The 13367-nt window shown below is 34.2% G+C and overlaps 1 long non-coding RNA gene across 1 annotated transcript; it reads right to left on the reverse strand.

Moving 5' to 3' along the window:
* Positions 1 to 7419: 7419 nt before the first annotated feature.
* Positions 7420 to 8058, reverse strand: LOC128659283 (uncharacterized). Its single transcript, XR_008402327.1, has 3 exons — positions 8017 to 8058; positions 7818 to 7885; positions 7420 to 7489 (listed from the first exon to the last, which is right to left on the reverse strand). It is a non-coding gene; the product is annotated as an uncharacterized LOC128659283 (long non-coding RNA).
* Between the last annotated feature and the right edge of the window lie 5309 nt (positions 8059 to 13367).

The raw sequence follows: 13367 nt of genomic DNA on the forward strand, positions 1-13367 counted from the left end.
ACTGGGCAGGGGCGGAAACCAGATGACCAGAAGTGGTGGATCCATCTGAAAATTTAATAAATATATATTAACATCTCATACATCATGAAATCAAATCAACGCATTTCAAATTGATTATGTTTTCTATATACTTAGAAGTGTGTTTGAATTTGTAAACAATTATGAAATGAGGATATGGTATGCATATAGGCACTCAAATGAATATCAATTACTGTCTGTACAATTATAACGTTATTATTGTGTTTTGGCCTGGAATATGCATGTGACATAATGATGGCATGAATTATACATTTTTTAAAAAAAAAAAATTTCATGCTGCCTGATATAGAAAGGGGGCAGTAGTGTATTTGAACAGACAAATAATATTCCTTTTTAAAGTGCAAAAGCTGTAGACTTTGAATGTCTTCAATGAAATGATTTCAAATAAAGCAACATGTTGGAAACATGATAGATATATTTCACATACCATTAGACTCCAAGGCAGCCTCTTCCTCCTCCGTCACATATGTTAAATCAATCTCTGTAAAACATAACATGTTGTGTACACGTTAAGAACAGATATTATAACATATGTTACTGTTGTTCAAAGACACACATCAATGTTGCATTAAAGATATACACACCCAAAGTTATGATTTACATCATTTTGATGGAGCAGCATACAAATTACATTAGATTTGTTATTCTCAATGATTCATATTTTCGATGTATTGTTTGTATTAATTTAAAAATCATAAAAGCATAGTACATAGAACATTTAAGATTTCTCATGTGTGTATCACTTGATGACTGTTGTCAAAAATGAACATGGAAACAAACATATGCTATACATCTTCTGAATAACAAATGTGTAGACTAATAAAGTTTTAATTATTAATCTTTCAATATTAAAAGAAAATTAATATATAATCAGAAGAGAAAATTATATGTTTGTTTCAAATGTTATGCTTCATCAGAATCATGCTCATAATATTGATTACCAATACACCTTCAATGACATATAAATGAGTCAATGGACTTACCAGGAGACCGCAAAGGCGGCTCTATGTCACTGCTGGATTCCTGTGGGCTCACCACACCAACTCTCTCTATGAATGATATAGATATATATTAGGAAACACATTTGGGATATCACTAAATCACATCTGTATCGAATTTTAAGATTAATCAACTTGAAAATGTGAAGAATAGAGCAGTCATTAAACCAGAAAATGCTTGATTGAATCAAGGGGATTCTGTTAAAAATTATGTATTGAACATATGTTTAATTTCAGACTATATTAGACATCAAACTCATCTCATACAATGCTATTGCATATCTAAATATACCCATTGATCAATGTTCTTAAAAGAATACACACAAACCACATTTTGAAGAGCAGCTGTTGACAAATCTAAACAAACACATGTGGCACATCGAGCCATTTGTGCAATGTACAGTAATCTTGTTTAGGACACAACACATATTTATCACAATACAAAACCAAATTGATTAGTACAAATATGTAATCATGGTGCTGTTAGAGTATGCTGATATCTATAAAGTAACTCCAACAGTGAATATGTGAATTATATATCAATATTGTTTAATCCAAAGAATGTAAAGATGAATGAATCTATTGTTTATTAAAGGGACACTGACATGATTAATTTAAATCATTGATTTCTCTGTTCAAACTGTTCAAAATGATTTAACATTGACTCCTATTATAATTTGAATGTTGCTACATTTTAATCTTAAATGCAGATAAGCAATATTGTATTCAATAAATATTGTTTGTTGAAGGTATCCACCAATCATCAATAAAAACCCAGGTTGTTCAACCAAAATTGAGATGCAGATAAACGTACATTCTTGATTTTAAAATACATTTAGCAATAGAATATTTCACATATGATGATAGTATTATATTTAAATGTTTATTAATATTGCATACTCTATCTGAATGACAACATTAATAATTGTAGATCAGTATCCCTTTAATATAAAATTATATTGATTTGACAATGTTGGTGTTAATGAATTCTCTACTCCATATGTTGATGTAATGAATGGGATTGAGCATGCAATTCAAATCTAATATGTTATTTAAGGATATCCGAAGAATTATTTAATTTTCATCTATTAAAGGGACATTACATATAAATATTGAACAATGTGGATTTAGTATGTAATGTTCTGTCCATGTTTCTAAGACAAATGTCAATTAAAATGAGACATACCATACTGTGACAAGCCCTGCCTTAAGGATCCAGCAGCAACATCCATATCTGTAATATATTAAATGAGGATTGCATATCATTAATACAAATCATGCCATGTTTAAAATCTTTACATTATTAGCAAATCAATTTAAAACTATTAATCCTTTGGTAGTCCCATGAGTTAATTGTTTCCTCAATTCAATTCATGATAAATATATCCTGTACTCTTTTTTGGTGTTATTTCATTCTCATCAATTGATGTGCATATGTTATAATTTATTTGGATTCTTCTTTTTTTATTATGTATAATATTGAAAATAAGAATACTGTATTCTTCACATATATAATAATTCACATTTCATTTTGACCAACATGTATAAAGCCATGCCACTTACAGCAAAGCCATGTTAACGTGTATGCGCAATTCCATTTTCGCGATCATTGCGCAATGATTCAAAGCGGAATTATGCATCCGTCATTTGACCAACATGTATAAAGCAATGCCACTTACAGCAAAGCCATGTTAACGTGTATGCGCAATTCCATTTTAGCGATCATTGCGCAATGATTCAAAGCGGAATTACGCATCCGTCATTTGACCAACATGTATAAAGCAATGCCACTTACAGCAAAGCCATGTTAACGTGTATGCGCAATTCCATTTTCGCGATCATTGCGCAATGATTCAAAGCGGAATTACGCATCCGTCATTTGACCAACATGTATAAAGCAATGCCACTTACAGCAAAGCCATGTTAACGTGTATGTGCAATTCCATTTTCGCAATCATTGCGCAATGATTCAAAGCGGAATTACGCATCCGTCATTTGACCAACATGTATAAAGCAATGCCACTTACAGCAAAGCCATGTTAATGTGTATGCGCAATTCCATTTTCGCTCTGTGACGCATATTCTGTAGAGCGCAAGACACATCATTCCTATTTCATGTGTCACTAATCTAAAATCAGATATCTAAACATCATATGTAGTGTATGTTGTGAGATCTGTATAGGTTTAGTATCTGACTATATACACATTTTTTGATTAAAAAAAAAAAAATTAAGATATTATATGAAGTTGGATAATTACCTGGTTCAGATTCTCCATCTCCTCCCAGGCCACCGGACGGAGAAGCAGCTGCCCTGGCCCCCGCGTCAGGACTTTCAGATCCCGCAGCTGGGAGGGAAGAAGAGGAGGCCGAGGATGGCGAGGATCTGAATCTTTTGGGGACCCGGAGATTGAGGAGCTCGCATAAAGTCACCTCATAAGGGAGTAGGTACAGTTTCCGCGGGGCCTCTCTTTTGCCACCTCTTTTACGGGCTTGTACCCAGTCCCTTATGAGGTTGACTTTTTTGGTTAACCGCAACCTCATATCTCCGAATCTCCTCATGATCTGATCCTGGGTCCTCTAGACGTCACACACCAATCTAACCGCATTGGTGATAGACTCCCAGAGGGCCTTCTTAACAGGCGCATCTGTCAACCTCCTCTTGTTCCCAAACAGCTGGGGATAAAAGTCCTTGACGGCGTGGACCAGTGCAGCGCTCTCCTCCTTGGTGAACCTGGGAGCTGACATGCCTGCTCGGTTTGATAATATAATATATAAATATATAAATATATATACTGCCTGCAGGCATTAGAGAACTGACAAAGATGGCAACGTGTAATGGACTTTTATATGGTGAAGTAAACATGAGATGCACCATGGGACAAGTTATCTGTACATCTGATTGGATAAAAGTTTGAAATATTGTTAGAATGTCTGTGAGACCATCCTGACTCAAGTTGTGTTTGTGTGATGAACTCTGATTGGCCGTTCCTTAATGTTTCATATCTTAGTAACTTCCTTACACATACCTCATGGTGGTGCTGTAACTTCATTTTTCATGTAGACTTATTTGTAACTCATGGGCCTGTCATGCGGATATGTGTGACGCAGATTTAATATCCGTGATCCGTTAAATATTAATGATTAAATTCTCTTTAAAATCTAATACTGTCACATTATTAAATGTTGTAGACATTTATCGGTTTAATAACGGTCTGTTTCTTTAATACAAATACACATTTAATATTGTATGTCTTTATTGTTCATAAAATCCATTTCTTGACTTATTGTGAAGTATTGATATTGCTCTATTAAATGTATTTCATAATGCACATTGATTGTGTGCTATTGACATTAGACTTTAATGTTTAAAGATGCTAATCTGGTGTTTCAAGATGCGTTTCCCACGCAATATTTCTGAATGTTCAAATTCAGGTTATAAGGTCAGTAACTTGGATAATCTGTTTATAAATGTTAAACTACAGGTTTGTTTGTTATTAGTAAATAAACCTCGAGCATGTATTTGTCTGAAGTGCTCATATATGTTATTGTGCAATGGCGTCTTTATTTTTAAATAGACATTACAAACAAACAATTGTATCAAATGATCTGTAGAGATAGAAAATTGTTTAGACTTTAAAATGTAAATCAATTTATCTTAGTATTTAGATATCCTCAACAGAAGAAATTTAAATGCACATGGTTGAGACAATCACATAAGGCCTCTCTGTGCATCCACCAATCTTCATCTACTGAGCCTATCTCGATATGCTTTTCAAGCAAAGTATGTCAAGATAGGAAGAGAAGTAAATACACTCTTTAAATCTCTTAAAGGGACACTGTCCAAACAAATTTAGCGTTGGTGATTCAGATTGAGCATGAAATGTTAATCAACGTTATAATTTAATCCGATTATCAAATGTTAACAATTATCTTGTTATCTTTCTTTGCAAATCAATAATGATATTTGAGATTACGGACAATTGTTTCAAAAACCTGGGTTGTCCTTGATAATTGTTGGATAAATTAATCCACCACAAAAAACCAAGTTCAGTCCAGAGTACTGAAGCTAATAAATTATCTATTTAATGCCTTATTTTTAAAGTAATGATAGCAACATCACAAGGAGCATTCATAATATGAGACAATTTTTAAAGTTGCTTAAAATAGAATACTCATTCAGAATGTATAAATCATTAATTTTTTAACTGTTTCCCTTTAAGTATATTTTTAGTTCATGTCCCTTTAAATAAACATTTCACAATAATGCTTGAAATATCAGAAACCTAGGCACCTTCCTTTTGATAAATTAGTATAACATATGAGTCAATAAAATTTAGATTAACTTCTGGATTGTTTTACACACTGACTGAAATATATATTGTAAAGGAGGTATTTCGGAGTCTTCAGCTTAGAGAGACATTAAGCTATATGTTATGTATGCATTTTGGATAAGATTATAATATTTGAACAACTTAATATGTTTTGGTATTCAATCATTAGATTGTAATTATATATATTTTTGGATTAAATACATATCTACATAGGCTATTTTGATGCTGATTGTTGGTTGCACATAGATACCTTATGTAATTGACTAAGATATGTGCATTGTTTTTTCTTTTACAAAGTATATTTAAAGACTGAATGTAATTCTATAGTACTTTCTAAATATGTTTAAATTCTTTTATGAATTATTTAAAAATCAATACACAATATACTTTGTGAATGTCCCTTTAAGGACCAAAACATTTGTAATGTTGATTTAACATTGTCAAAATAAACTAAAGGGGAATGAAAATTATATATAGATATGTGATGTCTAACCCAAGAGGTAAGATTTTAAAAACTACATAATATTATTAACTATAGTTAAATGACTCCACTAGAAAATCAAATCGATTAACCTGCCATCCAATAACTAGCTTGTGAAAAATATAAAGTTAAATGACCTACCATTTATAAATGTAAAAATTAAAATAATTTAGCAAATAATGTTTTGAGATACCTAAGGAAGATACAAGATCTTATAAAATTAATTTTACATTCAACAACACTGTCACTTTAATGTAATTGAACCACTTCCCCTTCTTAAAAGTGAAAAAAATTAATTTTTGTGAAATTGACTACATATCCGAAATTATTTTAACGTCTAACAATTTCAAAAGGAAAGCATCGATGGATCTCACTCCCCAATGAATGTTAAAAAAGATAGTTTAATGTAATATTCTCTGAATCAGTGGATTTTCAAACATTAATGCATTATTTGATCTTATGCATGTGCTTGTCAAATAGACAACTACCAGTCATGGGAGTCAAATTGATTTTTATTGACAGATTATATGGATATTTATTATAATCTGTTCCAAAGAGTGTATTTAATACTAAACTTTTTATTATTACCATTTTAAAATTTAATAGTTTCTGAACCAAAAATAAAAATATATTCCTGGAAGTCATCAGATGCCAATCTGAAATGTAAAAAAAATGTTTACAAAAGTTAATACACACGTAGTCAAAGAATCATAAAATACATTTACAATCATCTTGTGTCTATGCTCTAACTTTGTTCAACATTTTTTAAAGATATTTATTAATTATATTTAAAAAAAATAAATATGATTTTCGAATTATACATAAAAATGTATATCACATTTCAATAATATATATGTTGAACATAAATGTCATATTTCATGTCCATTCAAATACCTCTATATCAACTATAATATGTATTCCTTTTTATGATTGTGATCCTTAAATATCTAATTATGAAATATGTATGACTAATGTATGTAAGCTACCAATAATCAACATTCTTCCTGTGATTCTTAACTAGCATGCATTGGTACACCAACCTGGATAATGCATGGTCTTTGAAAGTCAATTCAGGGCTAAACAGTTGATCTTCAATAGGTGTCTTAATCATCATTTAAAAAATAGAGGACTGAAATCCCATCTAAAAATTAGAAATTCATCTAAGTGTCTGATTGTGATCCCTAAATATCTAATTAAGAACTAAATATGACTAATGTATGGAAGCTACTAATATTCAACATTCTTCCTGTGATTCTTAACTAGCATGCATTGGTACACCAACCTGGATAATGCATGGTCTTTGAAAGTCAATTCAGGGGTAAAAAGTTGATCTTCAATAGGTGTCTTATTCATCATTTCAAAAATAGAGGACTGTGAAATACCATCTAAAAATTTGAAAATCATCTAAGTGTCTCCAATAGGATGCCTCAACAGCCTTATTCTATTAAATAGTTGGCACTTACCATGTGAACATGTCTTTGTATGCTTTTCAAGGTCAGCAGATTTGAAAGATAATGCCAGACATGATCCCATTGGTATACTTCAATTTCAATCTTGGCTTTTTCCACTGTCAGTCTGGGCAATCTTCACTGTCAGGCTTCTAATTCTTCCCTTTCAGTCTTTAGATTAAGTCAGCTCCCTAATGGCATAAAAGGTTTATTCAAAATTACTACAAGTGTGTGAATCATTTCTCTAGCCCTCTCCCACCCCCCATTTCATAAGAAATTTCTGTCACTAGCTTACTGTGTAGCATCTTGTGTTATGTTCTATCAAGTGTGAAGATGAGTCATATTGAGCAGAACAAACCTCTAATGTGTGACATTGAACCATAGTCATGCTAGAGGATCCCTTTCTGAGTATTTTCATTTTAAGTAATGTGTAAACTAAATACTAGTTTAGAAAATGTATGCCATATGATGTATTTGTGTACAATTCATGCCAGCAACAGTCCAGACATTTATACTTACCAGCTGATGTCCTCTTTAAAAACCAGGTGGCAAAGACTCGCTACAGGACCCAATGGCCAGAGCATCACCTATATTAATAAATGAAACACATTTTTAGCATTTGATGAACAATCCTAACATGTTTGCACAATTCTCTACTTGTCATTTCCCTACAGTTCACATCTATTGATAATACTCCAGTCTAACTTCTATTCTTCACCGTCTAAAGTTGCGGTTGATGATGTCTGCTCTGACATTGAGCCCCTCGTCCCGGAATGGCCCCTCTAGAACAGGATCATCCTCCTCATCTCTGAGGAGGTTTCTGTCCGGCCGGACGGCCTGCAGCATCCCAGCCCGCTGTGCAATATTATGCAGGACGCTACAGGCTACAACGATCTTAGCCACCTTCTTTGGGTTGTACTGGAGGGCTCCTCCCGACTTGTCCAGGCACCTGAAACTCATCTTCAGGAGCCCGAACATCCGTTCAACCACCGCCCTAGTTCTCTTATGAGCCCTATTGTAGCGCTCCTCAGACACATCAGTCGGGCTACGCAAGGGGGTAATGAGCCAAGGCCGGCTCATGTACCCAGAATCACCTATAAATTATGAACAGAACATAATTCCAACAGAATCCTCAAAATAGTATTTGTAGTACAATAAAAAGTTTTGTACACGATAATCCATTAACAAATGTTTCTTTTAACTTTAAAATATCTAGTTCAATATTATTCTCTATCTTCCCATTTCAGCTAAGACATGCTACATATGGGTATTTCTCCTAAATCAAGCCTTGTGTAAAATGCTAACTACATGGTTACATTACATTCTCTATCTGAGCATTTAAGGCAAGACATGCTACATATCTGCATTGAACTAAAAGACATTTGCGGAAAGAGACAATGACATGGTTAAATTGCATTAGCTAATATCTTCCCATTTCAGCTAAGACATGCTACATATGCGTATTTCTCCTAAATCAAGCCTTGTGTAAAATGCTAACTACATGGTTACATTACATTATCTATCTGAGCATTTAAGGTAAGACATGCTACATATCTGCATTGAACTAAAAGACATTTGCGGAAAGAGACAATGACATGGTTAAATTGCATTAGCTAATATCTTCCCATTTCAGCTAAGACATGCTACATATGCGTATTTCTCCTAAATCAAGCCTTGTGTAAAATGCTAACTACATGGTTACATTACATTCTCTATCTGAGCATTTAAGGTAAGACATGCTACATATCTGCATTGAACTAAAAGACATTTGCGGAAAGAGACAATGACATGGTTAAATTGCATTAGCTAATATCTTCCCATTTCAGCTAAGACATGCTACATATGCGTATTTCTCCTAAATCAAGCCTTGTGTAAAATTCTAACTACATGGTTACATTACATTCTCTATCTGAGCATTTAAGGTAAGACATGCTACATATCTGCATTGAACTAAAAGACATTTGCGGAAAGAGACAATGACATGGTTAAATTGCATTAGCTAATATCTTCCCATTTCAGCTAAGACATGCTACATATGCGTATTTCTCCTAAATCAAGCCTTGTGTAAAATGCTAACTACATGGTTACATTACATTCTCTATATGAGCATTTAAGGTAAGAAATGCTACATATCTGCATTGAACTAAAAGTAGACATTAGCGGGGGGAAAATATATGGTTAAATTGCATCCTATAGCTGAACATTACGCTAACATTTTAAAACTACAGTGGCAATTGTCAAAATAATTAACCATGTTGTGCACAAATACTCACCAACGAGATAACCAGGGGGCATTTGTCTTTCCTCAAACTGTCTCCACAGGGACGACAGAGAGAGGATTCGGGCATCATGACAAGCTCCTCCAAAATTCGCACACACATGCATAATCCTCATCTGTGCGTCACAAACATACTGCACGTTGAGGCTATGAAAATGTTTGCGATTTCTGAAGGGCGAGTCATCAATTGGAGCACGCAGCGCAATGTGGGTACAATCTATGGCTCCCAAGACATTGGGCATTTGAGCAATATCAAAGAATTCCCGCTTCAGGCGCCTCCAATCACCATCATTCTGTGGGAATCCTATGTATTGCTTATTGATACGTACCATGGCGTCCAGAAAGTTATCAAACACCACAGAGAATGTACCTTGAGCCAGGCCATGCATGTACAGTTCTCCGGTTTTAAAACTCCCAGAGGCCAGGATGTATAGACAGCTTAGCATCCTACTCATGGCGGGAACAGCAGTCCTTATTCTTATACGTGGCTCCAAATGAGGTTTAAGAAGATCGTAAAGGCCAATGAGCTGTTCACGATCGAGCCGATACTTATCAAAAACCTCAAAGTCGCTCATGTTTTCCAAGGTGGGTCTCACCCTGTAGACACGAGGACCTCGAACCAGATGACCCCTTTGTCTCAGTCTGAGCCGCCGAGGCTGCCTGATTCGACCAACAGCTAGTTCGCCAATAGCAGCACCAGCAGCGTCTACCATGTCATCATCATCCATCTTTCAAAACAGCGTAACAAGGTAAGCACTTGATCTGATGTGGATCACAAGTGATGCATTGGCCATGTTGTTTGGGGGATTTATAGTACAATTAGTCCAATGTTAGTGAGTTTGTAATGATTGCTGATTGTATTCACCTGTTTGTATGTGAGCGGCGCGAATGCATTCACAGTGGGCGTTTATTTGTTGTTTGCTGAAATGTTATTTTCAAACAATGATTCTCAATGTGAAAGTGTCAAATATCACACATACAGTGCATGTTTGTAATGTTTGTTCATATGCGTAATCAATATTTCTTAAACGCAATCTTATAGTAACACGCACACGTCCAGGCTAACATGAATGAAAGTGCATAGTTGTGTATAATGTGCATCGAATGTGATCGATCAATGTTGCTGCAATATTGTTTGTAAACGATAAAGTAACAGCTGCCATCTGTAGTATTGTATATATAAGTGATTGCCGAGCTGTCAATATTGTACGCGTCCCTTTAAAATCGCAATAATAATTCCGAACTTCCCGTCTGTCATCTGTAGTATTGTATATATAAGTGATTGCCGAGATGCCAATATTGTATGCGTCCCTTTAAAATCGCAATAATAATTCCGAACTTCCCGTCTGCCATCTGTAGTATTGTATATATAAGTGATTGCCGAGCTGTCAATATTGTATGCGTCCCTTTAAAATCGCACTAATGCTGAATAACTTCCGGCTGTCATCTGTAGTATTGTGTATATATAAGTGATTGCCGAGCTGTCAATATTGTATGCGTCCCTTTCAAATCGCACTAATACTGAATAACTTCCGGCTGTCATCTGTAGTATTGTATATATAAGTGATTGCAGAGATGTCAATATTGTATGCGTCCCTTTCAAATCGCACTAATACTGAATAACTTCCGGCTGTCATCTGTAGTATTGTATATATAAGTGATTGCCGAGATGTCAATATTGTATGCGTCCCATTCAAATGGCACTAATACTGAAGAACTTCCGGCTGTCATCTGTAGTATTATATATATAAGTGATTTGCGATCTGACAATATTTATTAATTGTCCCATTGAAATCGCCTTAATAATGCTGTTCCAAACTGTTGTTTACGTATATGTTGTATTGTAGTATTGAGTGTTAAAGTTCCGAAAGGGGCGGTACAGTCGTGAATCTGTGATGTGTATGGTTGAATCTTCTAATGACGTCATGATATTATTAACCTGCCTATGTAGTTCTGAAATCCTCATTGTGTTGTTTTATTGTGCTACATTGTTATTGTGTGCTGAATAAAATCTAAATGTGTGCTTTGTGGTTGCGTGATGGGTGATGCGTGTTATGTACATGTACGTATATATTGTGATTGTGTCCCACATATGCTGACTTCTATATAGCGGTCTGGCATTGTTGTTCCTTCCCATAAAGTGACATCTGTAATCTGGTGTACGTAATTCCTAATGGTTTCTGGTGATGGAATCATGATGTTAAAAGTACAGTAAAATCCATATGTTGTGTTTTGTGATTCCTCTAGAGAATGTAATGTGTTTTTCCCCCATCATTTGAATGCACATGTATGAGTGAATGTTAAAAGTAATGTATGTGCATCCATGAGTGATCATGTGTTAAGCCTATGTAGATATGCTGTTGCTGCAAGCATATGAGTTGAATAACTGAAATGCAATAATAAAGGTAAATGAGAATTGTTTCCCATTGTGTAGTGTTTGTGAATCCTGAAAAGTTGACATTATTTTTGTGTCCGTTTAAATGTAATATTTTTAAAACAAAAATGTTGTTACTAGTGATGTTGATTTGTAGTTGATGTAATATAAAAGTCTGAAAGAATTTAATGGTGTTGTGAATATTCAAACAGTAAAATCCATAAATCCACCATAGGGAAATAGTCATTTCTTGATCTATTTATCATAGCTGGGTCTAACGCATGAAATCATGTCTTTTCTAGCGCTGGTATTTGGAGTTTTTCTGTCTACGATATTTGCGTGCGTTAGGGAAATGAGGGTTTCGCGTGCACGAGCACGTCTTCCCAATAGAAGTCAATGGAGGCTCTAAAAATTGGTCATTTTTTTTTCTAAGACTGGTTTTCATCGTAAAGTGAGTGACGTCATGAGCTTTTGTGAAAAAGTAACTAAATCGTGTTCTTTTTGTAATAAATAAATATTTTGTGTATGTCATGTGGTGTATATTGTTTGTATGCATCGATGAGTGTATGTTTGTGATAATGTTATTAGTTAGATGTAGGTATATGAGGGTCTTTTCCCGTGTGTCAATGTAAGTCAATGGGAAAATGGATTTGTGTTGTTTTTTTTTCAAACACCCGAAATCTCGCAACTTTAATCCTTTGTATTTTGATGAAAAATTATTAAATATGAAAAATAAACATAGTGTAGTGTTTGTATGACTGTAAGTGTAGTTTGTGTAATATTTTTGATTTGATTCGTGGATCTTTTTTTTGTCGGTATATGTTTACTACTGGGTCTGAGGTGTCGGTAGAAATGTGAGCGTTAGGTTTTTTTGGAGTGTCGGTAACTGAACTCTAAATACCGGAGTCCGTAAGAAACCCGCGTTAGGAGCCTCTAACGCTGGTTTTCACGGCTAACGCCGAACTCCAAATCTAGGCCAAAATAAACCCCTAAACCGCAGTTCCCTGACATCGCTGACACTAACTAAACCTATTAACCCCTAAACCGCCGCCCCCCACATCGCCAATACTAAACCTATTAACCCCTAAACAGTTGCCCCCCATATCGCAAAAACAACCTTAATTAAAATACGTTAACCCCTAAACCTAACACTCCCTAACTTTAACATAATTAAAATATACATAAATTAAAGTTACAATTATTAACTAACTCCCTATTTAAAAATAAATCCAAACTTACCTGTGATATAAAAATAAAACCTAAGCTAGCTACAATATAACTATTTACTAACTACAAAGTTAAAATAAATACAAACTTACCTGTGAAATAAAAATAAAACCTAAGCTTACACTAATAAAACCTAACATTACTAAAATAAAAACCTAACATTACTAAAAATAAAAAACCTAACATTACT

The sequence above is a fragment of the Bombina bombina genome, chromosome 5, assembly GCF_027579735.1.
Source record: "Bombina bombina isolate aBomBom1 chromosome 5, aBomBom1.pri, whole genome shotgun sequence".
In the NCBI taxonomy this organism is placed as follows: domain Eukaryota; kingdom Metazoa; phylum Chordata; class Amphibia; order Anura; family Bombinatoridae; genus Bombina; species Bombina bombina.